Raw genomic sequence first — 27,839 nt, 5'->3', positions numbered from 1 at the left:
CATACGCCGACGACTCCACTCTTCATTATTCAACTTCTTTCAATAGAAGGCCATACCAACAGGAAGTACATGACTCCAGACTGAAGGCTGCAGAACGCTTAACCTCAGACCTTGCTATCATTTCCGATTGGGATAGAAGGAACCTTGTGTTTTTCAGTGCCTCAGAAAAACAATTTCTCCACCTATCTGCTCGACACTCAGCTGTCACCTTCTTCAACACTAAATATCCTCGGTCTATCCTTAGCTCAAAATCTCAACTGGAATCTTCACATCTCATCTCTCACTAAAGCAGTTTTCTATTGGTTGGGCTTTCTGTATCGTCTCCGCCAGTTTTTCTTCCTTCTGTACAGGGGCCTTGTCCGCCCTCGTATGGAGTATGCATCTCACTTATGGGGGCTCCGCTCCACGCACACAGCTCTTCTGGACAGAGTGGATTCTAAGGCTCTTCGTCTCGTCAGCTCTCCTCCTCCTACTGATAGTCTTCTTCCTCTTAAATTCCGTCGCGATGCTGCCTCCTTTTCTATCTTCTATCGATAGTTTCACGCTGACTGCTCTTCCGAACTTGATAACTGCATGCCTCCCCACCTCCCGCTGCACACGACTTTCTACTCATGCTCATCCCTATACTGTCCAAATCCCTTTTGCAAGAGTTAACCAGTATCTTCACTCTTTCATCCCTCACGCTGCTAAACTCCAGAACACTCTTCCTTCATCTGTATTTCCTTCTGGCTACGACTTGAACTCTTTCAAGAGGAGGGTTTCAGGGCAAATCTCCTCCCGAAATTGACCTCTCTTTTTGGCCACTCACCTGTACTCTATTCAGGAGCAGTAAATAGTGGGATTTTTTCTTGTATCAAACAACATAGTCACATCATTCTCGAACGATATATATGTTATTTCAAGTTCATATAATTATCTCATTTCAGGTAGATTAGAAGACAGCTGGCTCTGCAAGTGGAAATAAAGGATAATTTTATAATGCACTGCATGTAAATAACGATTGATATTCAAAGTAACATGAAACTTCCGCAGTTGCGCTAGACATATCCAAAGCCTTCGATAGAGTCTGGCATAAATCTTTGCTTTCTAAACTGCCCTCTTACGGTTTATATCCTTGTCTCTGTTCCTTTATATCCTGTTTCCTTTCTGGCCGTTCTATCTCCGCTGTGGTAGACGGTCACTGTTCTTCCCCTAAACTTATCAACAGTAGTGTTCCACAGGGCTCTGTCCTATCACCCACTTTCCTTCTGTTATTTAGCATTGATCTTCTTTCTTTAACAAACAGTCCTATCCATTCATACGCTGATGACTCCACTCTGCACTATTCAACTTCTTTCAACAGAAGACTTTCTCAACAGGAATTACAAGACTCCAGACTGGAAGCTGCAGAACGTTTAACCTCAGACCTTGGTATCATTTCCGATTGGGGTAAAAAGAACCTTGTGTCCTTCAATGCCTGAAAAAAAAATATCCACTTATCTACTCGACACAATCTTCAAAACACCTATGCCCTATTCTTTAATAACACTCAGCTGTCACCTTCTTCAACACTAAGTATCATCGGTCTATCCTTAGCTCAAAATCTCAACTGGAAACTTCACATCTCATCTCTCACTAAATCAGTTTTCTCGAGGTTGGGCTTTCTGTATCGTCTCCGCCAATTCTTCTCCCCCGCACATATGCTTTCCATTTATAGGGACCCTGTCCGCCCTCGTGTGGAGTTTGCATTTTACGTGTGGGGGGGGCTCCATTCAAGCAGCTCTCCTGGACAGAGTGGAGAAGGCTCTTCGTCTCATGAGCTCTCCTCCTCTTACTGATAGTCTTCTACCTCTTAAATTCTGCCGCCATGTTGCCTCTCTTTCTATCTTTTATCGATATTTTCATGTTGACTGCTCCTCTGAACTTGCTAACTGCATGACTTCCCCCCCCTCCCGTGGCCCCGCTGCACTCGACTGTCCACTCTTGCTCATTCCTATACTGACCAAACCCCTTATGCAAGAGTTAACCAACATCTTCACTTTTTATCCCTGACACTGGTAAACTCTGGAACAGCCTTCCTTCTACTTTATTTCCTCCTGCCAATGACTTGACCTCTTTCAAGAAGAGTGTATCAGAACACCTCTCCACCCGAAATTGATCTCCTTTTTGGCTACTCTATACTATTTTATTTTGTGGGAGCGGCAAGTAGCGGCCTTTTTTTCTACACTCTTTTTGTTGATCTTGCGCCGACTCTTTTGGTTGTAAAAAGATATTGTTGAATGTGATGCTAGGCTATTTCGAGTATCATGCATGTTAGTTACATGCAACACATCAACTTTCATTATGCATAGACACTTGCCAGCCATATATCACTTTATGTACCTGAATGATATGAAATATGGGTATCTGAAAGGCTATAAGTCGTTCGAGTATGATCAGACTATACTGTTTGATGTACAAGAAGCTCTTTCGTGTGCTTCTATGGTATATTATCGATGCAAATCGGCTTGTTTGCGGTGCACGTAATAGGGCTTGAGGGTTTTATTTATGCACAAGAATTCAAATATATCAATGAACATATAATGTTGATCTTCAAGCAATTTCAAACTAACAATGCGCATCTGAAACATCTACGTTCACGAGTGGACAGATGGAATGAAACGGACTATAGTGGTCTGTCCTTCATTCTAAGTGACATTTTATTACTCCGATAGCACCCAAACTTTGAAATTCTAATTTAGTAAATATTAAGTTTAAGGAAGTGTTGGTCAACCTTGTTTTTAGATGAGTCAGTAATGTTGCACTGGACCACTGAAGGTAGGAGCTTACTCCATTTTCGCACTGCAACGTTGGTGAAGAAAAAAAATGCTACATTATTTTTCGTTCGCAAAGTGCCATCGATTACAAACAGTTTTGATTTCTTCACATTCTTTAAAACATTCTATCAGTTTTCCTTGGAGGCGACGTTTCTCAAGAGAGAACATGCTAAGGGTTGAGAGCCTTTCATCGTAAGGTTTATTGAGCAAGGAAGGGATCATTTTTGTTGCCCGACGTTGAACACCTTCTAATTTAGCAATGCCCTTTGCATGGTGGGGGGAAAAAGTGGGGTCTGACTAAACTATTGTAAAGCGGAAGTATTACATCTTTAGTATTTAATAAAATGATTATTTTAATGAAGCCCAGCAAGCTGGTCGCTTTATGTGCTGCGTCAATGAATTGCTGTGAGAATTTGAGGTTTGACGCGATATTGAAACCCAGGTCCTTGCTGCATTAGTTCTTTAAAAACAGGGGAAGGACTGGGGGTGTCGCTCCTGAGCATATGGTACGTCCTATGACTTTGAAATTTTAGTATGTTGTTTGTTGTTGTTTATAAACATGATTTAGCGATTTTGATACGATATGGGTGAAATGGAAGGGGATACTAAAGCAACCTGACTTTTTTTTTTTATTACACAGCTTTTATTTTTTTGTCGATCAACTTGAAAAAAATTGTAGAGAAACCTTGCTTATATATCTTTATTTTGATGGGAGGAAATTTTAAAATTCTTTTTAGTTTTTCATAAAAAAAAAAAATTGGATGGACCCCTTTTTCATGCTTTTTTTTCATCTTTTCAAAATTTCCTCGCATCAAAAAATTACTCTTTAGTAGTTATTTTAAGTGGTATGTCACAAAAAACTCTCAGTGTTTTTGCTGATTTTTTGAAATTATTTTTAGTGAAAATTTTGTTTTCGAGAAAACGGCTTTTGATTTTTTTTTTTCTCATTTTCTTAGTGTCATGCCTATTGCAATGCTTAGATTGGCATGAAATTTTCACAGAATGTAGCTTATTCTGTCTTCTTCCTTAATTAGATATGGTATCTGGTCCCCCCTTTTATAAAAAAAGGTATTAGTCACTCTAAGGTGAGGGTATCAGAAGGCACCACCTTCCTCTTTGTCGCCAGATTTTATCTAGTACTCTCCAGGTTGATATGATTCATCTTTTTTCTCTATTTTTCTCTTTTTCTGCTTTGGTGTTGCGTTTGAGGCTCTACGACTGTCCATCCACTTCATTGTGTCTTGTATTGATGACTGAGTTCCAAGGATATGAGTTATTATATTGGAGTCTTCGTATCCAAAGTTGTGCTCCAAGGCTGTGAGTCTTGAGATGAATTGAAGTCTCATTCTTCCACAAAATTTTGCTTTACTGCACTTATTCCAAACTTTAGCATGTATAGACTCATTAGGGTTTTGCGTAGCACCCTTCAGGCATCTCTGGAGAAGAGCAGGATCAGCAAGATCTTTATAAACTCCCTTTATGTACTGTAGTTTTTCCTTTGGGATTTTAGCCAGGTAGAGTTTCTTCTTCTTGTGGTCTTTTTCACTTTCAGGTAGTTTTAGAGCATCTGCTCTGTTAAAAAAGCACCAGGAATCTTCACCTTTTGGGCAACATTGGTGGTAGTGCTCCTTGTTTGTGGCTGACAGATGATAATATGTTGCCCATATTGCTCGTTGCATATCGTGCACATTCCCCTGTGAGTTGTCTCTGATTGCTTTCCCGTAATAGGATGACAGTTTATCTATTATGGGTGTTGACTCACTAACGGGGGTTGACGTCGAGGGATAATTTTCAGCTTCCTCCGCTCGTCGTTGCCTCCACCGCTTCGATTGAGCCTTCCCTAAATTACCAGTCCTCTTCTGGACGTCTCTTCTTTTATAAGTCATACTTGAGTAAGTATGAGTAAGTGTTCTTGGAAAGTAAAGCTCGCTCGCAGACAGCTCGCTCGCAGACGCGTACCTCCTCTAAGGATAGCTGAGGTACACTGATTGTCCCTGAGGGCTGAGGCGACAAGGCGAGCCTGGCGAGGAGTGACTGCCCGCTCATATGTCACCAGAGTGTTAAATGACGAAATTTACTTCAAAAATGTTTTTATAATGGCGATTCTACACATATAAAGGCAATTATACATAGCACATGTGGTGGCGCGCAAGGCGCCCTTTAAATCGACACGGCCAGCTGTTTAAATGCCCGCCTCGCGGGCTAGGGATTTAAATTATAAAAAAAAAATATTGCCACATGATATTTTAAGATGTCTCCGTCATGTTGAGCGAAAAAAACAAATTTCTCAGATTTCTTTTTTATTCACTCAAAAATACCCCCAGTCCTTCCCCTTAAAAACATAGGAACATGAAGACGTAAGGAGTCGACAAGAGGCCGATAGACCTGTACAAGGAACCACCTGTGATTCTAACCCCACCTAACATCACTGTCCATGAATTTATATAATCTATTTTTTTAATGTGACTATCGTATTGGAACTCACAAAATGACTGCCAAGTCTGTTCCACTCATCCACCACTCTGTTAGTTAACCAGTCTTTGCCTATGCCTTTATTGAATCTGAATTTATCCAGTTTAAACCCATTACTACGTGTCCTACCAGGTTCTCTTACCACCAAAACCTGATTAATATCCCCGTCTAAGAGCCCTTAATCCATTTATAAACTTCAATCAAGTCTCCTAGCACCTTTCACCTTTCTAGAGAATGCACATTTATGAATGTTTGAATCTATCCTCATATGGTAAGTTTCTTTACCCGTGAATCGTCTTAGTCATCCTCCTCTGTACCGATTCTAACATTTTGATATCCATTCTATAGTAAGGTAACCAGAACTGAAGCGCATAATCAAGATGGTCATAATAATGTAAAATATAGCTTGAGGATGACTTCGGCGCTTCTGTTGCTTACACTCCTTGACATAAATCCCTGTACCCTGTTTGCTCGATTTGTAGCTTGAATGTATCGTCCCTTGGACAAAGATCAGGCTCACTAAGACCCATAAATCCCTCTCACACAAATACCTACTTGTGGAAAAGTCATTTAAGCCAAAACAATACCAGAGCCTTCGAACTCCCACTAACCATGATCTATACATTTCCGCCCTGAATCGTGCCTAATCTATTCTCCGACTCCCTCCTCTCCTTAACCCTGACGACAGCACTGCCGTCTCATCTATCTCTAAGGCTGAACTCTTCTCTCAAATTTTATGTAACTCCACTCTGAACGATTCTGGGCATATTCCTCCTACTCATCCTCTCTCTGACTCTTTCATGCCTGTTATTAAAATTCTTAAGAATGATGTCTTCTATGCCCTCTCTGGCCTCAACTCTCAGAAGGCTTATGGACCTGAAGGAGTGCATCCTATTGTCCTTAAAAACTGTGCTTCTGTGCTGCCCCCTACCTGGTCAAACTCTTTCGTCTCTGCCTATCAACATCTACCTTTCCTTCCTGCTGGAAGTACGCCTGCGTACAGCCTGTGCCTAAGAAGGGTGACCGTTCCAATCCCTCAAACCACCGCCCTATAGCTTTACTTTCCCTTCTATCTAAAGCTTTTGAATCAATCCTTAATCGGAAGATTCAAAAGCGTCTTTCCACTTCTAACTTTCTATCTGATCACCAGTATGGGTTCAGCAAGGGGCGTTCTACTGGAGATCTTCCTCTCTTAAGTGACTCTTGGTCATCCTCTCTTAGCCGTTTCGGTGAAACTTTCTCAGTTGCGCAAGACATATCGAAAGCCTTCGATAGAGTCTGGCACAAGTTTTTACTTTCTAAACTGCCCTCTTTCGGATTCTATCCCTCTCTCTGTACCTTTATCTCCAGTTTCCTCTCCGGCCGTTCTATCTCTGCTGTGGTAGACGGTCACTGTTCTTCTCCTAACTTATCAACATTGGTGTTCCACATGGCTCTGTCCTATCACCCACTCTCTTCCTATTATTTATCAATGATCTTCTTTCTATAACAAACTGTCCTGTCCACTCATACCCTGAAGACTCCACTCTGCATTATTCAACTTCTTTCAACAGAAGGCCCTCTCAACAGGAATTACATGACTCCAGGCTAGAGGCTGCAGAACGCTTAAAGTCAGATCTTGCTATCATTTCCGACTGGGATAGAAGGAACCGTGTGTCCTTCAATGCCTCAAAAAACTCAATTTCTCCACCTATTATTTCGACATACTTCCAAACACCTATCCCCTATTCTTCGACATTCACCCAGCTGTCACCCTGTTCAACACTAAATATCCTCGGTCTAAATCTTAACTGTAAACTTCACATCTCCTCTCTTACTAAATCAGCTTCCTCGAGGTTGGGCGTTCTGTATTGTCTCCGTCAGTTATTCTCCCCCGCACAGTTGCTATCCATATACAGGGGCCTTGTCCGCCCTCGTATGGAGTATGCATCTCACGTGTGGGGGGGCTGCACTCACACAACTCTTACACACACACACACACACACACACACACACACACACACACACACACACACACACACACACACACACACACACACAATGGAATGGGCAGAAAGGTCAATGAATGGATGAAGGATTACTTAACAGAAAGAGACATGTATATTCCAGCAAATAGACTGGCACACAGTCAAAGGCAGATTGTAGATGAACAGATTAAATATATGTTGGAACAAGGTGTTATCCAGCATTCCGGATCACCGTGGAACTAACCTTTGTTTCTAGTCCCTGAAAAGGACGGAAGTTACAGGCCTGTCATCGATTTCAGGAAGGTAAATGAGGTAATTGAGGGTGATAGGTACCCTTTGCACGTTTTGTTAATGTCCCTGGGCAAGGAAATAAAATGTTAAGTAGTTTTGATCTTTTAAGTGTCTAGTGGCAGGTGCCTATGGCAGCTGAATCCAGAGAAATAACAGCCTTCAGTACCCCAAACGGTCATTTTGATTGGCTGAGAATGCCTTTTGGCCTAAAGCCTCGAGCACACCAGCTACAAGCAACTCTACAGGCGTCCGGCCTACAAGCCTCGAGCACACAAGCAACTCTACAGGCGTCCAGCCTACAAGCCTCGAGCACACCAGCTTCAAGCAACTCTACAGACGTCAAGCCTACAAGCCCCGAGCACTCACAGGCCTACGCAGCCGAAAGCGAGGGCCACAATCTACAAGCTGCTCCCCCGCTTCAAGCCAGCACTGCTACGAACCCTGCAAGCCACTCCACGATACAGCAGAAGTATTCACACCAGCAACGAGGAGGCACGCCCCGCTGACCTTGGGACACCCCGCATGCCCCTCGCTCCACAGCTGGCGGCACCACCGCCGCTGCCGGGAGCTTCGGCCCAAACCTCTTCCGGCAAACAGTCAGCAAGGGTACCCGCGGCCATCTCCCGGTGACTGCAAGCTGTTCCCACGTACTACCGTTTCTTGCAAGGCGTCTTCTCAAGAGGTTCCACACCCAAGTCGTCTTATCTGCCACAGCCGCCCATCTCTTACTATAACAAGGGCGACGCGGCCATCATACGTCTGGCGGCAGTGTACCGGCTCCCAGCCGCCGCATACGCGGCCGCTCAAATTGCTGGATCAGCAGTTTTTCAACCTCCATTGCGAGTCCTCCGATCTCAGCCCATCCCTCACCTCTCACCGCCGCTGTGGCCGCGGCCGAGGTTTCCTGACGCGCCTACAACGACTGCACGTAACCCAGGGCATCACAAGCCGTCGCCCTCTCCACTACATCAGCTGATTAATCTTGGTATTTGTGGATATTCCCTTCTTGTCCAAATATGCCGACTCGGCTTCTTTTCATTATTGTTCGTGCAGGGGCACGATTTTTTTATTTATGTGTTCCTAACGCTGTTAATCAGTCATAATTGTGAGCGTAACGTTCATTCGCATACGATATTGATTATTTCTTATTGTTTGCTAGCGAGTCTATTGAGTATAGTGTGAGTTCCCTGATCAAAGTTAATCTTCATCAGTGTGCCCTGCCTCCGTTTTCTTTTCACCGCTCGAGAGAAAACGTGAGCTTCAATGGTATACTCACTTACCATACCACCTTGTTTATATAGTTATTCTTTCAATATACCCATATCATTAGGGCATTCCATTATAACCTTAACTTCTATTACGTCTAAACAGGCACCTTGCTAGTCATTCTTTCTTGCCTTTTTAGGGTTTCAACGCAAACTATTCATTCATACACGTTGCGTTTATTGGTTCATATTTACAGCTATCAACATATGCTCCTATTTTGTAAATGATTTACACCATAGTATGAACAAAGACACTCTCGCTAAACTCGGCGACACCTTTAAACAGTTGGCTCGTCCTTCAAGTGAAGAGGGACTGGAACATGATACCACAACCGGTGAATTTACTAAGGTAATCTTATGTTCAGGCACTCATTATTTATCAATTACAGGCCGCAGAATTCGTTCACCCCCGGGTTCGTCTGCATACTTACAACCCACTCAAGGTTCATGGACACCCTCACCAGCATCCCCTCGCACCAGCCGCAGTATTACAGGCTCAAAGTAAGGTCTCTCTCACCTGTAGTTTTTGCAAGCTATCAGGACATTCTGAACATTCTTGCTTCGCGAAACGTAGGGAATCAACACATTCAAGACAGGGCTCAGATAGGGGGTCAGGAGGTTACAGGGGCGGGCATCATTCATCACACAGGAACCCTAGGCCAAACCATCAGCGGAAGGCTGCCTTTTGCCATATCCACGGGAATTGTTTTCATGATTCAGACAGTTGTTCTGCTATACAAAAGGCCAAGGAGGAACAGAAGTACAAGTCCTCAGCGGACAGTAAACCACACTCCTCTTCTCAGCATAAAAAGACATGACTTCGTGACAGCCCCGAGGCGTACATCCAAGTGTCCCTTAAGGAAAATACTAATTGGGAGCAACTTGACTCCGTCATTGCCGCCTTGGGACGGACAAGCACAATTGCCCTCCCTTGCAAGGTGGGCAAAATTTCACTCACCTTAGCGGTTGACACAGGTGCCACAGTCAATGTCATCTCCGACTCCGCTTACAGGTCTCTGACACGACAGGCGAGTGGGGAAAATTGGCCGCTCCAAGAGAACGACCTGAATGTGGTAGGCGTGACGGGCACCACTTTGGGAATCCTTGGGCGAGTACCACTAACAGTCCGCTTACAAGAAAAAGTATGTCCCTTTCGAGATTTCTTTTATGTCTCTAGCAGGTTTGCTTTACCTGTGGATGGGATCTTAGGATTAAACGCCATGAAAGACCTGCACATAACCATAAACCCTGAAAGCAACGCGATCGTGTATCAAGGCCGACGCATACAGGGGATGGTAAATCCATCGCCTCTGTCAACTGTAATCTCACCCTCAGAGGTGGAAAATGACCAACCCACCAGAGACTCAGGGACTGCCACCGCCCAAGTGTCACCTCTTACGGTCAAACCACACGAAACCATTGCAGACTTGTGGCGGACAGTAACGGCAGTCGTAGAAGGTCCTCATATAGTTCCGGATCGTGCTGCAAAACTTGTTAAAATCCGTTTGCCTAACGCCCCTCCGACGGGAAGTGATGTGTGTATCGACGGAGTTCCTCACATACACCGCGTGACGGTGGAGGTAACTCTTGCGACAGTCAAGGAGGGAGGTTTTGCAGAAGCATTGGTAATAAACACGTCTGGATCCCCTGTATCCTTAAAAAACGGTGTTCGATTGTGCCAGTGTCTAGTGTATGGGAGAAATGTCGCCCCGGAACCAGCTGAATACCCTTCAGCCCAAGTCTCAGGCATAACCTCGGCGTGTCAGGCTTCTCCCGAACAAGACACAGCTAATTTAGAGGCATTCCTAAAAGTTGCACACTATTCCGAAATTACGCCAACCTTAGTCCAGCTTCTGGAACATTATCGGGGGGCGCTTGCCCTACCAGGCGAGCCGCTTGGAGTTACGCAGTGTGCTGAACACCACATTAAGTTAAAACCCAATACAAATCCTGTATATATCAATGCGTACAAGCTCCCCCACAGTCAGAGGGAGGTGGTGCAACAACTTATCTCTGAAATGTTAGAACAAGGTGTCATCAAAGAATCGAATTCCCCGTGGAATTCACCCTTGTTTCTGGTTCCGAAGAAAGACGGCTCTTATCGTCCTGTGATTGATTTCCGGCGTGTAAAGACGTGCATGCACACATGGAAACACTAAAAGCAGTCCTACACAGACTTCAAGAAGTCGGATTAAAGCTCAAAATCACCAAATGTGAATTTTTAAAGCCTCGGATCAAGTTCTTGGGGCATGTCGTGGACGAATTCGGCATCCACACAGTGGACGACAAAATAAAGGCTATTGCCGACGTCTGCGGACAAGGTACGGTCTTTCTTGGGTGTCGCAGGTTATTACCGGCCTTTCATAATGGGCTTCGCAGCACGCGCGAGTCCCCTAACCCATCTTTTAAAGAAAGACGTACCATTTCAGTGGCTCCCAGCTCAACAAACGAGTTTTGAGGATTTAAAGAAAGCGCTTACACAGGCTCCGGTCCTTGTCTTTCCGGATTTCAAGGACCCCTTTCAGCTTTGTACCGACGCTTCGGCTAGTGGAGTAGGAGCCGCGCTGATGCAAACAGATAAGTCCGGCAAAAAGCATGTGATAGCGTTCGCCAGTCGAGTACTTACAGCTCCGGAAAAGAACTATTCTGTTACCCACCTAGAGGCTCTTGCCATTGTGTGGGCTCTGAAGCATTTTCGTGACATAGTGATGGGGTACAAAATTGTGGTGTATACGGACCACGCGGCCATAACTGATCTTTTCAAGGGAAAAAACCTACACGGTCGTCTGGCAAGATGGTTCTTAACGATCCAAGCATACAATCCGGAGATAAAATACATCACCGGGAAAACAAATGTGGTCGCAGATGCCTTATCTCGGAATATTCCGATAGGCGCGATTACCACCCCAGAGGTCATCCACAACTTCACTTCACCTGAGCTACACACTGCTCAGCGTGACCACCCTGTGTGGAAGAGGTTAATTTACGCCCTCGAGTCGGGAGACGAATCAAACCTTCCTGAATTGCCAGTTCCCTTTTCACAATTCTTCCTATCAGAGGACAACCTCCTTTGTAGGTCATGGCCAACCAAACAGGTACCTATAGACCAACTGGTCATCCCAGACATATACGTCCCAGTGACGCTTAAGCTGGTCCATAACACACCCATTGCGGGTCACCCAGGAAGAGACAAGACGCTATCTGTCACCAGACGAAAATTCTACTGGCCCACATTATGGGTTGATGTAGAAAAACATGTCGCACATTGCGTCGTTTGTGCTAAGCACAAGGGGTCCGTCAAAGGGCCAGCACCTATGTTGCAATACCCAGTCCCAGAGGCGCCATGGGATGTTGTTAATATAGACTTATTACAGCTCCCCCAGAACCATCATGGTTCGCGCTACTTATTGGTGTGCGTCGACCAGTTCTCTAGGTTTCTAGTTCTAGCGCCTCTCAAGGACAAGACAGCCACACGCGTGGCCCATGCCCTCGTGACTCACGTGTTGTGTCCACATTCGTCTCCTCGAATTCTTTTGAGTGACAATGGCACCGAGTTTAGGAACTCAGTATTGAGCGAAATATGCACTCAGTTTAACATCACGCAATCCTTCATCACAGCTTACCACCCAGCTGCTAATGGGTTGGCGGAGAGGGCTAATAGGAAAATCTTACAGGTCCTCAGGCCTATCGTGAACGATCTCCACGATAACTGGGAGGATTGGCTATCGCATATAGCCGCTTCCATAAATACGTCGGTAAACGACTCTACGGGAAGTCTCCCTACTACATCTTATATGGGGTGGAGAAACGTCTTCCGTACGACTTCCTAACAACCCCACAACAACCTCTCTAAAACATTGATAGGTACGCACAACAGCAGATGCATATGTTTTCCAAGATACACTCAGAAGTTAGGTGTACGTTAATAGCTACGAAGGTTGAAATGATGTCAAAACAACACAAACAGGCCGTCCCGGTGAATTTCAAAGAGGGTAACACAGTCATGATTAAGCAAGCAGAAAGGAGTTCGAAACTGGGGGCTAAATTTGTGGGTCCTTACCGAGTTGTTCGGAATGTCAGGGGAAATCGGTTCGAGGTTCTCGAGTCGAATAGTTCCATTTCAGACGGCGGACGTGTTTGAGGCACACGAAATTGTCCCGTTCCCTTTTTCAGCAAAGGACAGTGTGTTAGCCCTGGACACGTCCCCGTCTCTTGTTCTAATCGCGAAGGATTTCGCTCTGTATTCAACGGGTAGCTACTCACTCTTGCAGTATTGCAAGGAGACGGTCTTCGGGCGTTTCTATTGCTCTGCGTCTCTCTTTGCCTTCCTCCCAGTTCGGGGGGGGGGGGTTGCGAGATCGCCCTCACCCGCGTGAACGCGTCTGACGCTCTTTCCCTGTGCCCTTACAAGCAGCTAACGCCAACGCCTGTTTTCCATAAGAACTTTCAGGGTCTGCATTATTTTTATTTCCCTCAGTCATTCTATGTATCGGTCATCTGCCCGGAGGGTACCACTTATCAACGGGTTACTGGTCACTATGCCATAGCGTAAGCATGCTATATCCGCTCCACTAACATAACAACGTACCCGTCCCGGTTCCGTCTGGTTTTCACAGCCAATATTTCCCATCGAGTGTTTCCTCTACGGTCTCTCGGTGACATTCATTTCTCCAGCATCTCGTATGTGACTAATTCCCTTAATTCATTGTCTTTCGCAAACAAAACAGAGTTTGCGGAAACCCTGGAGGAAACGCTGCCTGATTATTTGCATCTCCCCTACCTGTACCCTGGATTTTTTTTGTACCATTGTTTCTGATGTTCGTCAGTCTCATCGTCATGTGCTACCTTATTAGGAGAAACTCTGTCCTGCACGATTATTTGGTTGTGCAGACACGGCGACTGGATGCAGGGAGGCCACTGGCAAGGTAGTTTTCCTTTTCTCAGACAAGTCAGGGGACAGAAACCTGGCTGCTCCTATACTTAACATTGTACTGTGTTTCACTACTGTATTTTTTTTTTAGGAGCTAGATCAACGTTTCATTGTCTGTAACTATGCCAGTTGATGGTTTCTTATACATGTGTCCTTATATTTATCTTTCGAGAGGTTTCTTATGTTTCATGTCACACACGTTGTGGTTTCCCTCTCACTCTTTATATTATAACTCCACATCTGTTCTTACATAGCCAGTGTTTTAATGTAATTGTATCATAGGCAGTCTGCTTGACAAACTCCCACTATGTATGTTCATGGTAACTAGACTGCTATTTGGTTGGTTGATTTGGACTCATCAGCGGTCATCTTGGATTGTGAATTTTCCACAGCCTGGATTTTAGGGGACTTTGTACCATGTTACTAGATAGATTTCCTGAAAAAATCAGCTTTCTTCATTTTTTTCCCGGTTCAACACTAATGCTCCTGGGCTATTAGAAAACTAGGCTATTTTGCATTTAGGAACACTAAGCTATTATTTTGCATTTAGGAATCAAGGCTATTATTTTGCATTTAGGAATACTAAATTATTATTTTCCATTTAGGAAAACTAGGCTATTTTTTTGCATTAAAGAATACTAAGCGATTATTTTGCATTTATAAAACTAGGTTATTATGTTGCATTTACGAATACTAAGTTATTATTTTGTATTTAAGAACACTAGGCTTATTTTGCAGTAACTTTTTTCTTAAGCGAAGTAATTCTCTCTCTCTCTCTCTCTCTCTCTCTCTCTCTCTCTCTCTCTCTCTCTCTCTCTCTCTCTCTCTCTCTCAAGCAACAGTGGCTTTAAAAAGCAGAGACTGAGTGGGCAGAAGGGATGTTAGTGTCGTGTTTTAGCGGTGCTTAAAGGTTTTATATATATTATTGATACTAAAACGAACTGAAATGAAAATGTGACTTCAAGGGTCCATGCGCATTACCTGTGGGGGGCTACATGCCAAATTTGGTTAGGCTAGGTAAAAAAAATAAAGTCAGGACGCCTTAATTTTGTTTTGAGAGTTTGCCCGCCTAATATTTAGGCGGTTCCGCCGACATCCGTCAAGGATACAGAGTCTATGTCATGACCCAATATGAGTTAGTGCAATTTTCACTTCATAAAATTACCTACCACTCCCGTGTTTGCCAGCATTGCTATTGTGCATCTTATATTTGCAACCAGCTATGCCACAAGGTTGCAATCATTTTTGTCATTCAGCTTTATGCTCGTGCTGACAGTACTTAACCTGTTTGAGTTTGGTCTTCGTGGCCGTCTCCCTGTTTTTATTCAGGAGTTTTTATCTCATCGTCCTTTACGGGTTAGAGAGGGGAGTACTCTTTCCGAGGTTTGTCCACTTGAGGATGGTGTACCACAGGGAAGTATTCTCAGTGTTGCGCTATTTGCTGTGGCTATTAATGGAGTCGTTGGTGTCCTGCCTGATGGAGTTCATAGCTCCTTATATGTAGACGATTTATCAATTTCGTTTTCTGCGGCAAGGATGTCGTTGATTGAACGAAAACTACAATTGACTATAAATAGAGTCGCCAATTGGGCAAATACGCGCGGCTTTCGATTTTTGTCCTCAAAGACAGTAGCTATGCATTTCTGTCGTCTTCGAGGCGTTCATCCGGACCCTGACTTATATCTTGGTAATAGGCGACTGTCCTGTGTAGAGACGACTCGTTACCTCGGTCTTTTATTTGATAGCCGCCTAACCTGGGTGCCTCATTTACGTTACGTTAAGGCGGCTTGTCAGAAAGCCCTGTCCCTCCTTCGTGTTTTAGCTCATACCTCTTGGGGTGCAGACAGGGACACGCTACTCCTCCTCCACAGAACACTCATCCTTTCCAAGTTGGAATATGGCTGCGAGGTATACTCCTCCGCCAAGGAGGCTCACCTATGCGTGTACAGTACTCCACGCCGGGGTCCGCTTGGCTACTGGTGCATTCCGGTCTTCACCGATACCTAGCCTCCTCGTGGATGCTGGCGTCCTGCCTCTGGATTTGAGACGCCAGTCCTCTCTATTCCGTTGCTGGTTCCGCGTCCAACGCCTTCCAGAATCAGTTCCTTTTGTGTCAATTTTGCGGGATTCCCGTTCGCCTGCATATGATGAGCGACCTAGTCTCTCTAAACCTTTTGGGTTTCGGGTAGCGTCTGCCATGACACCGTTGTCTTTCCCTCCCATTCCTATCTGCCCTTATCGAGTACCTAGGGTTGGATACTGGCAGTTGTCCGGTGTATCCTTGTGTTCTCCCACTATAGATAGTAAGAGGGATTTACCGCCATATGCGTCCCGAGCCTTATTTTTAGAGCATTTCACTGAACACTCGGACTCCATCCCTATCTTTACTGATGGCTCTAAATTGGATGCTGGAGTTGGCTTTGGTGTTGTGTTCCCCTCCTTCTGTCGGGGAGGTAGTCTTTCTTCTGTTGCTTCTGTATTTACTGCAGAGCTGTCTGCAATAGTCCTCTCTTTACAGATTATTTTTACGCTTCCTGTGGACTCTTTTATGATTTTTAGTGATTCTCGTAGCGCTCTTTCTGCGCTGGGCTCCTTTACTCCCTCTGTTAATCCCCTAGCTTTATCTGCTCTCGAGTGGCTGTATTTGCTCAGCAACAGGGGATATCGCGTTGTGTTTTGTTGGGTTCCAGGACACGTTGGCTTACACGGGAACGAACGAGCTGATGGACTTGCAAGGGAGGCAGCAGCTAGAGCTGCCCCTCCTAGTGCTGTCCCATGTACAGATATGTTTCCAGAGATTCGCAAGGCAATTCTTGCCAGTTGGCAGGAGAGGTGAAATGCTCGGGGTGCGACTTCCAAAATGGGAGAGATTACCAGGACTGTGTCTCGTCCTTGGTCATACGAAAGTGTCCGTGACCGTCGCTCGCAGACAGCCTTGACCCGTCTTCGGACGGGTCATACGCGTCTAACACATGGTTACCTCATGGCCTGGGGAGTGCAGCCTTATTGTGATGACTGCTTGGTTCCCCTGACCGTGCGGCACTTGCTGGTCGAGTGCCCCAGTTTGGGGGACCTGCGAGTGCGATACCTGTCGCAGTGTCGGGGAGAAGACGGATCATTCCGTCTCTCGCTGATGCTGGGAGGGAGATGCTTTTCCCCGGGACATGAGGTACTTCTCTGTATGGAGAAGGCTGGCCTTCTCCATGAGTTATGACCGTTTTCTGTGTGATTTGTTTCGTCTCGTTTTGTTTGGCTTTGCTCTTAGTTTACTTTTTTAGGTTCCTTTTTTAGCCCTTTTAGTTTAGTTTTTTTTCTTATTTTTTAGTTTTTAACACATTGAATGCGGCGCCATATGACCCTGGATATTGCGGCGCCTAATTTAAATCAATCAATCAATCAATCAATCGTACTGACAGCTCCTCTGATCTTACTAACGACATACGTCATGGGCACTTTGCATTGCTGCAGTGTTATGCTCAGTGAGCTACAAAGGTATGTGAAATTTTCCAAGATATCAATGTTCTTTACACATGCATAAACACACATAACTTTTTCATCCAGTGAGCTTCCAAACATTTGTATCTTAGTAGTGGCATAGGTGACCTGCATTTCCAAAGGCTTTGCCTTCTCGTGTAGGGCCTGTAGACCCATTACCAGAGCCTCCAGCAACTTGATGAAGGTTACTGCATCATCGGCAAAGCCAGATCAGTGACCTTGGCATTGCCAACAGATGCTCCACAATGACTTTGCTCCACAACTCTGCCAAATACTCAGTCCATATAAGTGTTGAAAGCAACAGGGGAAAGAGACACCCCAGGCTCGCTTGTGTTTTCAGGAAAGAAAAGTTGGATACTCCCTTCCCCAGCACACATTTCACAGCACACTCTGACTCAGAGTAAAGACCAGTTAATAGAGCAATGATCCTTGAAGGAATCCCACAACGTTGCCGGAGAGTGTTTCGCGGTGCACTGAACCAAATGCCTCCTTGAGATCGACTTAGGCTGCAAGCGTCCCTTGACGAACCCCACGTTGACAGTCCACCAGTTCACGACGGTCAGTTATTGACTTACAAGGCGTAAACCCAGACTGCTCAAGCCTCGTCAACTTCACCAATGCTTGACACTGACCAGTGAAATACCACTGTAGTTGTTACAATCAGGAGGTACTATTGTACCAGATTACAATATTGTAGTTCAAGACCTCATGCAACTCGCGGATCATGCATGGGCTCACCTCCTGATTTGATGAGTTCCATACTGATGTTACAAACACCAGTTACCTTTCCAGACCCAAATCTTGCCACAGCCCCTCTGATTTTCTTCAGAGAAGCTTTTGCCAATGGGTGGATCAACAGTTACTACTACTACTGTGTTACTATTGGTTAGGGGCTGCTCAATTTGAGCATCTGCCGTGAACAACTGCTCAAAGTACTCACTCCAAAGCGCTCTCTACTCATCCATGTCACAAAGGAACACAAAGTAAGAACAAACAACAGCAGACCTGCTGGTCCTTACGAGGTTGTTTGTGACAAGCTACACTAACTATCTAACCAAAGGTGGAAGATGAAGGACAGCAAAGGCGATGACATTTTTGTCATTGACGAAGCAACCAGTTATCTTCGGATATCGCTTGCTTGAGAGAGAGACCGAGAGCAGAGGTTCTTCAGGGCTCAGTAGGCAGGTCAGAGGTCATTTGCACTGAAATGGCCCTCGACGTTCTCAACAAGACTGCTGCCATACCTCTCCTTGTCTCTTCTCAGATTTACAGAGATTTACATAGATACCCATACCACATAACCCTATCGTCCAGACGATAGTCTGTTTCATTTCATCTGTTAATCAACAGAGCGGGATTTTCCATGGACGTGGTACCTGCACATTTCTAGTTCGGGAATACGTGAAAATCAACTGTTGTGATAGACATTCAAGCTATTTTTTTCAATAACATATTTGAATGTTTATGTATACAAAAACCACCAGTCATATGCATCGATAAATATAGTGTAACATACAAACCCCCATACATTCCCCCAGGGAGGACTCCCCTTCCGGATGCCGACTTAAGAGGTGTCCTGATAACTCCTCGAACCTCCTTTTCAGTTTCTGCAATATTCGTGGTCTTAGTTCTAACTTCCATTCTGTGGAACACAATCTCTCATCCTCTAAACCTCACCTTCTCTTCCTCACCGAAACACAGGTTTCTGAGGCTACTGACAGCAATCTCTACTCTGTTCCCTTCTACTATCTCTATCCTAAATTTCAATGCAAAGCTGGATGTTGCGCCTACGTGCGCAACGACATTACTTGCTCTCGTGACCTTGACTCTTCTGAATTTTCCACCATCTGGCTAAGACTTCATTGTCATTCTATTACTAAATACATATGTGCTGTTTATCTCTCACCCAACTCTACTAACTTTGTAAAATTCTTTGACTACTTGAACTCTAAAGTGGAGCACATTTTGGCTCACTCTCCCATCGCTAAAATCTCCAGTTTGGGAGATTTCAATGTTAACCACCAGCTTTGGCTTTCATCCTCTTTCACTGAGCAGCCTGGTGAACAAGCCTACAACTTTGCTCTCCTCAACGATCTAGAGCAGCTGGTTCAGCACCCTACATGTATTGCCGACCGTCTTGGAGACAGGGCCAACATTCTAGACCTCTTCCTTACCTCTAATCCTTCTGATTATTCTGTCAAACTGTTTTCTCTGTTGGGCTCCTCCGATCACAACCTTATTTATGTATCCTGTCCTTTCGCTCCTGTACATCCTTTGGACCCACCGAAGAGGCGATGCTTCTGGCATTTTGCTTCAGCTCGGTGGGACGACCAGAAGATGTACATTTCCGATTTCCCGTGGAATGATTACTGTTTCCAGGAGTGTGTGCCCAGCGCATCACAGAGGTGATTGTTTCTGGAATGGAGGCCTACATTCCACGTACTTTCTCTACTCTTCATGCTAAAAACCCTTGGTTTAATCACGATTGTTCTCGGGCTATTAAAGATAGAGAGGCAGCTCACAAAAGGTACCAGAGCCTTCGCACTCCTGCTAACCATGATCTTTACATCTCTGTCCGGAATCGTGCCAAATCTATTCTTCGACTTACCAAAACATCTTTCATCAATAGAAAATGTCAAAACCTTGCTTTTTCCAATTCTTTCCGTGACTTCTCCTCCAATTTCACTTATTCCTCTTTCCCTCCTTCCCTTAACCCTGACGGCAGCACTACCGTCTAATCTATCTCTGAGGCTGAAATCTTCGCTCAAACTTTCTGTAATAGCTCCACCTTTCCTTCGCACAGCCTGTGCCTAAGAAGGGTGACCGTTCCAATCCCTCAAACTACCGCTATACAGCATTACTTCCCTGTCTATCTAAAGCTTTTGAATCAATCCTTAACCGGAAGATTCAAAAACACCTTTCTACTTCTAACCTTCTATCTGATCGCCAGTATGGGTTCCGCAAGGGGCGTTCTACTGGCGATCTTCTTGCTCTCTTAACTGATTTTTGGTCATCCTCTCTTAGCCGTTTCGGTGAAACTTTCTCTGTTGCGCTAGACATATCGAAAACCTTCGATAGAGTCTGGCACAAGTCTTTGCTTTCTAAACTACCCTCTTTCGGATTCTATCCCTCTCTCTGTTCCTTTATCTCCAGTTTCCTTTCCGGCCGTTCTATCTCTGCTGTGGTAGACGGTCACTGTTCTTCCCCTAAACTTATCAACAGTGGTGTTCCACAGGCCTCTGTCCTATCACCCACTCTCTTCCTGTTATTCATCAATGATCTTCTTTCCATAACCAACTGTACAGTCCACTCATACGCCGACGACTCCGCTCTTCATTATTCAACTTCTTTCAATAGAAGGCCATATCAACAGGAAGTACATGACTCCAGACTGAAGGCTGCAGAACGCTTAACCTCAGATCTTGCTATCATTTCCGATTGGGGTAGAAGGAACCTTGTGTTTTTCAGTGCCTCAGAAAAACAATTTCTCCACCTATCTACTCGACACAATCTTCCAAATTCTTCAATAACACTCAGCTGTCACCTTCTTCAAAACTAAATATCCTCGGTCTATCCTTAGCTCAAAATCTCAACTTGAAACTTCACATCTCATCTCTTACTAAAGCAGTTTTCTCGAGGTTGGGCTTTCTGTATCGTCTCCGCCAGTTTTTCTTCCTTCTATACAGGGGCCTTGTCCGCCCTCGTATGGAGTATGCATCTCATTTATGGGGGGAGGGGGGGGGGGGGGGCTCCACTCACACAGCAGCTCTTCTGGACAGAGTGGAGTCTAAGGCTCTTCGTCTCGTCAGCTCTCCTCCTCCTGCTGATAGTCTTCTTCCTCTTAAATTCCGTCGCGATGCTGCCTCCTTTTCTATCTTCTATCGATATTTTCACGCTGACTGCTCTTCCGAACTTGATAACTGCATGCCTCCCCACCTCCCGCTGCACACGACTTTCTACTCATGCTCATCCCTATACTGTCCAAATCCCTTTTGCAAGAGTTAACCAGCATCTTCACTCTTTCATCCCTCACGCTGGTAAACTCCAGAACACTCTTCCTTCATCTGTATTTCCTTCTGGCTACGACTTGAACTCTTTCAAGAGGAGGGTTTCAGGGCACATCTCCTCCCGAAATTGACCTCTCTTTTTGGCCACTCCCCTGTACTCTATTCAGGAGCAGTAAATAGTGGGATTTTTTTCTTTAATATTTTTTGTATATGCCCTTGAACTGTTTCCTTTGCTGTAAAAAAAACAAAAACAAAAAACGGATGACAAGCTTGTATCAAACAACATAGTCACATCATTCTCGAACGATCTATATGTTATTTCAAGTTCATATAATTATCTCATTTCAGGTAGATTAGAAGACAGCTGGCTCTGCAAGTGGAAATAAAGGATAATTTAATAATGCCCTGCATGTAAATAACGATTGATATTCAAATTAACTTGAAACTTCCGCAGTTGCGCTAGACATATCCAAAGCCTTCGATAGAGTCTGGCATAAATCTTTGCTTTCTAAACTGCCCTCTTACGGTTTCTATCCTTGACTCTGTTCCTTTATATCCTGTTTCCTTTCTGGCCGTTCTATCTCCGCTGTGGGAGACGGTCACTGTTCTTCCCCTAAACTTATCAACAGTAGTGTTCCACAGGGCTCTGTCCTATCACCCACTTTCCTTCTGTTATTTAGCATTGATCTTCTTTCTTTAACAAACAGTCCTATCCATTCATACGCTGATGACTCCACTCTGCACTATTCAACTTCTTTCAACAGAAGACCCTCTCAACAGGAATTACAAGACTCCAGACTGGAGGCTGCAGAACGTTTAACCTCAGACCTTGCTATCATTTCCGATTGGGGTAAAAATAACCTTGTGTCCTTCAATGCCTCAAAAAAAAATATCCACTTATCTACTCGACACGATCTTCAAAACACCTATGCCCTATTCTTTAATAACACTCAGCTGTCACCTTCTTCAACACTAAGTATCATCGGTCTATCCTTAGCTCAAAATCTCAACTGGAAACTTCACATCTCATCTCTCACTAAATTAGTTTTCTCGAGGTTGGGCTTTCTGTATCGTCTCTGCCAATTCTTCTTTCCCGCACATATGCTTTCCATTTATAGGGACCCTGTCCGCCCTCGTGTGGAGTATGCATTTCACGTGTTGGGGGGGTCCACTCAAGCAGCTCTCCTGGACAGAGTGGAGTCTAAGGCTCTTCGTCTCATGAACTCTCCTCCTCTTACTGATAGTCTTATACCTCTTAAATTCTGCCGCCATGTTGCCTCTCTTTCTATCTTTTATCGATATTTTCATGTTGACTGCTCCTCTGAACTTGCTAACTGCATGACTTCCCCCTCCTCCCGCGGCCCCGCTGCACTCGACTGTCCACTCTTGCTCATCCCTATACTGTCCAAACCCCTTATGCAAGAGTTAACCAACATCTTCACTTTTTATCCCTGACACTGGTAAACTCTGGAACAGCCTTCCTTCTACTTTATTTCCTCCTGCCAATGACTTGACCTCTTTCAAGAAGAGTGTATCAGAAAACCTCTCCACCCGAAATTGATCTCCTTTTTGGCTACTCTATACTATTTTATTTTGTGGGAGCGGCAAGTAGTGGGCTTTTTGCTACTCTTTTTGTTGATCTTGCGCCGACTCTTTTGGTTGTAAAAAGATATTGTTGAATATGATGCTAGGCTATTTCGAGTTTCATGCATGTTATTTACATGCAAGACATATATCACCATATATCACTTTATGTACCTGAATGTAATGAAATATGGGTATCTGAAAGGCTATAAGTCGTTTGAGTATGATCAGACTATACTGTTTGATGTACAAGAAGCACTTTCCTGTGATTCTATGGTATTTTATCGATGCAAATCGGCTTGTTTGCGGTGCAAGTAATAGGGCTTGAGGGTTTTATTTATGCACAAGAATTCAAATATATCAATGAAAATATAATATTGATCTTCACGCAATTCCAAACTAACTGGAGTAGGTAGGAAGACACCTACCGAACGGGCGCAAGCCACTCCCGGTGAGGTATATATGGGAAGTGAGAAGGGAGCTGATGCCCTCCAAAGACCCTTCCCATGTCCTCACTAACCGTTTCCCTATTGTCTCACCAACACCGGAGAGTAGTTCAGCATGCTCTCTAAAGACAGATCCTCTCTTTATCCACACCACACTACATTCACATAACATATACACCTTTTTCCAAAATTCAAAATTCAAAATGGCTCAATTAAGCAATGCCTCGGAGTCCCTGCCTGGGGGACCACAAATTCCCCAGGAGGACTCCTTCTGGTTACCGACCCGAGAGGTGTCTTGATAACTCCTCGAACCTCTTTCTTCTCAATTTCTGCAACATTCGCGGTCTTCGCTCTAATTTTCATTCTGTGGAACATCATCTCCTCCTCTAAACCTCACCTTCTCTTCCTTACTGAAACACAGGTTTCTGAGGCTACTGACAGCAATCTCTACTCTGTTCCTCCTACTATCTCTATCCTAAATTTCAATCCAAAGTTGGATGTTGCGCCTACGTGCGCAACGACATCACTTGCTCGTGCCCACGACCTTGACTCTTCTGAATTTTCCACCATCTGGTTAAGACTTCACTGTCATTCTATTACTAAATACATCTGTGCTGTTTATCTCTCACCTAACTCTACCAACTATGTAAAATTCTTTGACTATTTGAATTCTAAAGTGGAGCACATCTTGACCCACTCTCCCTTCGCTGAAATCTCCATCCTAGGAGATTCCAATGTTCACCACCAGCTTTGGCTTTCATCCTCTTTCACTGACCATCCTGGTGAACAAGCCTACAACTTTGCTATCCTCAACGACCTAGAGCAGTTGGTCCAGCACCCTACACGTATTCCTGACCGTCTTGGAGATCGGCCCAACATTCTAGACCTCTTCCTTACCTCAAACCCTTCTGCTTATTCTGTCAAACTGTTCTCCGTTGGGCTCCTCCGATCACAATCTTATTTCTGCATCCTGTCCTATCGCTCCTGTACATCCTCTGGACCCACCGAAGAGGCGATGCTTCTGGCATTTTGCTTCAGCTCGGTGGGACGACCTGAGGATGTACTTTTCCGATTTCCCGTGGAATGATTATTGCTTACAGGGTAGAGACCCCTCGGTGTGTGCTCAGCGCATCACAGAGGTGATTGTCTCTGGAATGGAGGCATACATTCCTCGTTCTTTCTCTACTCCTCACGCTAAAAAGCCTTGGTTTAATCACGCTTGTTCTCGTGCTGTCAATGATAGAGAGGTAGCTCACAAAAGATACCAGAGCCTTCAAACTAATGCTAATTATGAACTTTACATTTCTGCCCGAAATCGTGCCAAATCTATTCTCCGACTAACCAAAATTCTTTCATTAATAGAAAATGTCAAAACCTTGCTTTCTCTAACTCTTCCCGTGACTTCTGGCATCTAGCCAAAACATCTCCTCCAACTTCACTTCTTCATCTTTCCTCCACCTCAGTCCTGACGGCAACACTGCCGTCTCATCTATCTCTAAGGCTGAACTCTTCTCTCAAACTTTTTCTAAAAACTCCACTCTGGACGATTCTGGGCATATTCCTCCTACTCATCCCCTCTGACTCCTTTATGCGTTATAAAGATTCTTCAAAATGATGTTTTCTATGCCCTCTGGCCTCAATCCTCAGAAGGCTTATGGACCTGATGGAGTGCCTCCTATTGTCCTTAAAAACTGTGCCTCCGTGCTGTCACCCTGCCTGGTCAAACTCTTTCGCCTCTGCCTGTCAACATCTACCTTTCCTTCTTGCTGGAAGTATGCCTTCACACAGCCTGTACCTAAGAAGGGTGACCGCTCCAATCCCTCAAACTACCGTCCTATTGCTTTACTTTCTTGTTCATCTAAAGCTTTTGAATCAATCCAACCGTAAGATTCAAAAGCACCTTTCCACTTCTGACCTTCTATCTGATCGCCAGTATGGGTTCCGCAAGGGCGTTCTACTGGTGATCTCCTAGCCTTCTTAACTGACTCTTGGTCATCCTCTCTTAGCCGTTTCGGTGAAACTTTTGCTATTGCGCTGGACATATCAAAAGCTTTTGATAGGGTCTGGCACAAATCTTTGCTTTCTAAACTACCCTCCTACGGTTTCTATCCTTCTCTGTACCTTTATCTCCAGTTTCCTTTCTGACTGTTCTATTTCTGCCGTGGTAGACGGTCACTGTTCTTCCCCTAAATCTATTAACAGTGGTGTCCCACAGGGTTCTGTCCTATCTCCCACTCTTTTTCTGTTGTTCATTGATGATCTTCTTTCCAAAACGAACTGTCCTATCCATTCCTACGCCGATGATTCCACTCTGCATTATTCAACTTCTTTTAATAGAAGACCCACCCTTCAGGAACTTAACGACTCAAGGCTGGAGGCTGCAGAACGCTTAGCCTCAGACCTTACTATTATTTCCGATTGGGGCAAGAAGAACCTGGTGTCCTTCAACGCCTCAAAAACACAGTTTCTCCACCTATCCACTCGACACAATCTTCCAAACAACTATCTCCTATTCTTTGACAACACCCAGCTATCACCTTCCTCAACACTAAACATCCTCGGTCTATCCTTAACTCAAAATCTCAACTGGAAACTTCATATCTCATCTCTTACTAAATCAGCTTCCTCGAGGCTGGGCGTTCTGTACCGTCTCCGCCAGTTCTTCTCCCCTGCACAGTTGCTGTCCATATACAGGGGCCTTGTCCGCCCTCGTATGGAGTATGCATCTCATTTATCTCATGTAAAAAAAAAAAAAAAAAAAAAAAAAATGTGTGGGGGGGCTCCACTCACACAGCTCTTCTGGACAGTGGAGGCAAAGGCTCTTCGTCTCATCAGCTCTCCTCCTCATACTGATAGTCTTCTACCTCTTAAATTCCGCCGCAATGTTGCCTCTCTTTCTATCTTCTATCGATATTTCCACGCTGACTGCTCTTCTGAACTTGCTAACTGCATGCCTCCCCCCCTCCCGCGGCCCCGCTGCACTCGACTTTCTACTCATGCTCATCCCTATACTGTCCAAACCCCTTATGCAAGAGTTAACCAGCATCTTCACTCTTTCATCCCTCACGCTGGTAAACTCTGGAACAATCTTCCTTCATCTGTATTTCCTCCTGTCTACGACTTGAACTCTTTCAAGAGGAGGGTATCAGGACACCTCTCCTCCCGAAACTGACTTATCTTTCGGCCACCTCTTTGGATTCTTTTTAGGAGCAGCGAGTAGCGGGCTTTTTTTTTTAATAATGTTTACTTTTTTGTGCCCTTGAGCTGTCTCCTTTGCTGTAAAAAAAAAAAAAAAAAAAAAAAACAATGCGCATCTGAAACATCTACGTTCACGAGTGGACAGATGGAATGAAACGGACTAGAGTGGCCTGTCCTTCAATTTAAGTGACATTATATTACTCCGATAGCATTGAAATTTTAATTTAGTAAATATTAAGTTCAACACATTGAAAAATATCCCCAATGAACACCACTGAGTGCCAGGAATCGAACCTGGGCCTTCTGACTAGAAGTCAGGGCAGCATACCGACCAGACCACCGATGGGCTAAAAGGTTTCCGCGCCAGAGGCCACTTCTCCAGCCATTAACTGACGCCCCAGCCCCGCACTGTGGACATGAAGGTGAAGGTAACCCCGCCCACACCCATGACTGACGGAAACGCTTTTAATCTACCCCTTATGGCACATACGGTGTGTAAATACATTAGATAAACTGTATTGATACAATGAAAAACGTCCCAAATGAACAGCGCTGAGTGCCAGGAATCGAACCCGGGCCTTCTGACTATTTTGTGTTGCCCTTGAGCTGTATCCTTTGTTGTAAAAAAAAAAAAAAAAAGTTCCTGTTATTTCTTTCTTTCCATGTCCTCTCAGCCCCTGCACCTTCTCGCATTTAAGAAGGGGTCATTTCTGTCCACCTCATCAAAGCTATTTGCCAACTTATACAGCGTGATCAGATCTCTCTCTCAAAATGTGTACCAGTGTCGTTAAGTCCATCTGCTTCAATCTGTCTTCATACGTCATGTCATATTCGAGAGTTCTGGGACCATTTTAGTTGCAATTCTCTGTATCCTTTCTGATATCCTTCTTTTTGTGAGGTGACCACAGAACTGCAGCATACTCAAGTCTTGATCTTATCAGTGTTATTATTTTCTTCATTGTCCATACAATGGCGTGATACCTTTAGAAGTTTAGATTTTGCATCATCCTGTGTGTGTGTGTGTGTAATAATAATAATAATAATAATAATAAACGGTTTATTTCATGAAGTACCAGGCAGCCTTAGAGCTGAAAATATACATCAATGGAAGATGAAATGAAATGAATGAGACAAATGAACAAAGTAGTATGATCGAAAATAAAAAGGAAAATAGAAATAACAATAATAGCAATAATCATAGTAAAGATAATAATAATAATCATAATAATCACGATAATAATAATGATAATAATAATAGTAATCATAATAATAATAATAATAATAATAATAATCATAATAATAATCATAATAACAACAACAATAAGTCCTAATGAAAAATATTTACAAAACATACAAATTGTGCTGCTCTTAATTTGCATTGTTGATATA

Source organism: Eriocheir sinensis, chromosome 23 (genome assembly GCF_024679095.1).
Source record: "Eriocheir sinensis breed Jianghai 21 chromosome 23, ASM2467909v1, whole genome shotgun sequence".
In the NCBI taxonomy this organism is placed as follows: Eukaryota; Metazoa; Arthropoda; class Malacostraca; order Decapoda; family Varunidae; genus Eriocheir; species Eriocheir sinensis.
Note: the sequence above shows the minus strand (reverse complement) of the source record.